The sequence below is a fragment of the Balearica regulorum genome, unplaced genomic scaffold, assembly GCF_011004875.1.
Source record: "Balearica regulorum gibbericeps isolate bBalReg1 unplaced genomic scaffold, bBalReg1.pri scaffold_34_arrow_ctg1, whole genome shotgun sequence".
NCBI lineage: Eukaryota > Metazoa > Chordata > Aves > Gruiformes > Gruidae > Balearica > Balearica regulorum.
In genome coordinates, this window is record NW_022679072.1 from 400,172 (window position 1) to 402,068 (window position 1,897).

General features: G+C 57.0%; 1 non-coding gene across 1 annotated transcript; it reads left to right on the plus strand.

Moving 5' to 3' along the window:
* Window positions 1-1,367: 1,367 nt before the first annotated feature.
* Window positions 1,368-1,449, plus strand: TRNAS-GCU (transfer RNA serine (anticodon GCU)). The gene has a single exon. It is a non-coding gene; the product is annotated as a tRNA-Ser (tRNA).
* The last annotated feature ends 448 nt before the right edge of the window (window positions 1,450-1,897 follow it).

Below are 1,897 nucleotides of genomic sequence, written 5' to 3' on the forward strand. Positions count from 1 at the left end.
ACGTTTCTGGAGCACAGAGCAAATTGAGGAAAGTTGCCGCCCCAACGTGTCCAGGGCCTGGGGAGCCTGCTTTTTTGACAGACCGGTGTGAGAGCCCACCGGACTGAGGCTGCAGCCACTGAGTGGCACCACATGATGCTCCCTGCAACCCTACGAGAAATAGAGGAGACTGTGCCGGTCTGGAAAGCTCTGCGGGGAGCTGAAAGGCCAGGCACGTGTCACCAGCCCTGAGAGCTGCCTGGAAAAAGCCATGCAGAGCCCGTGCGGCTTGGGAGGAAGGGCGGCCTGGTCCAACCTTTTGTGTGAAAGGGAGCCCAGATGGGATGCTCTAGCACCCTGTGCCATTGCATCTCAAAATCCTCCAGTCATGGGGGTTCTGCCACGTCCCTGGGGAGGTTCTTGCAGCGAATGCTTGTTCCCCCTGCGAAAAATGTCTTTACAGGCCCCTGGGGGAGGCTGGGGCTGGAGAAACTACTCGGACTGACCAGGGTGCAGGTGGTTCTGGTCCCAGCCCCCAAGGCTGTATGCCGCTCCCCTTTTGTCCAGGACAGGAATTAAGCAGGCGGAAGAGATGGAGAGGCTCCCGGGGCCCTGCCATCGGTGCCCATCCCACGCGGCGCAATCCCATAGGCAGCTTTCTGTTAGGCACCAGGGACAGCAAGCCTAGCCTCTGCACTATTTCCGCCAGCTCAAGGTCTGACCTTCAAGGCGCAGAGAGGTCTGGCCTCAGGGGACCGGTGCAGTGGTTTCAACTCTCTGCAGCACTGGAGCTCTGGCAGGTAAAAAGAGGAGTTGCGTGCAGTGGGGCTGGTGCCCCTCAGCTCCCTCTTCGTTCCTGACTTTGAGCTGTGCTGGGAGAGCAGCAGCCTGTGATGAGATCCTAGGTGAGCGCCAGGGGGAACAGCACAGAGACGCCATGGCCAAACCTGGCCAAGCCTGGTCCACCCGTCAAGTGTGAGTGAGTCCTGTCCATATGAGCTGGTGGTATTCTTCCAGAACGTCAGGGGGACGTGGCTGGTGAGAACTTCACCTCAAAGTCAGGCCCATGTCCTCTGGAGGCGCTGAGCCACTCCGGGATCACTCTCCCGTGTTCCTTCCTGGGAAGGAGCGTGGGGCTCTGCTCTTCAGTCATTTTCTGATGTGAATCCTGAGACCTATTTCCCAAAGGTCCCTGGAGCTCAGCCCAGCTGTCGCGAGAGCGGACCAGTCCCAAAAGGCAAAAACCGGAGCCTGGCTCCTTCTCTCCCATGTCAAACAGTATCAAAAAGTGTAGGCAGCAGGAGCAGGAGCAGGAGCTGGAGCAGCAAGATCAGGAGCAGCGGCAGTGGTAGCCGTGGCAGGAACAGCAGCAGCAGCAGGAGTATGTTGACGAGGTGGCCGAGTGGTGAAGGCGATGGACTGCTAATCCATTGTGCTCTGCACGCATGGGTTCGAATCCCATCCTCGTCGGTTAGCCCAACAATGGTCCAAGTTTCTGAGTGCGAGCCACTCAATGTGTGGCCCCGAGTAAGCTCTTTGTTTTGAGATGAGAGCTGCCTGACAAGAACTTGCAAGGTTTTGAAGTGGCTCAGGACACACCTCAATCTCTTCTGTCTCCTCCCAGGCAAGAGGAACAAAAAGGGAAAGAAGGAAGATCCAGGGCACTCACAGGATGGTCAGCCTCTCCTCAGTCCCTGGGAAGATGATAGAGCACAACATCCTGGAAGTAGTTTCCAAAGACAGGTAGCGCAGGAAGGTGGTGCGGAGTAGCAAGCACAGATTTTCGAAGGATAAGTCATGCTAAACCAAGCTGGTAGCCTTCTACAGTAGAGGCGACTAGCTTGGTGGAGAAGGGAAGAGCAGTGGATGCTGCTTACCTTGCCTTCAGTACGGCTCAAGCAGCCACGGGAACAAAAGA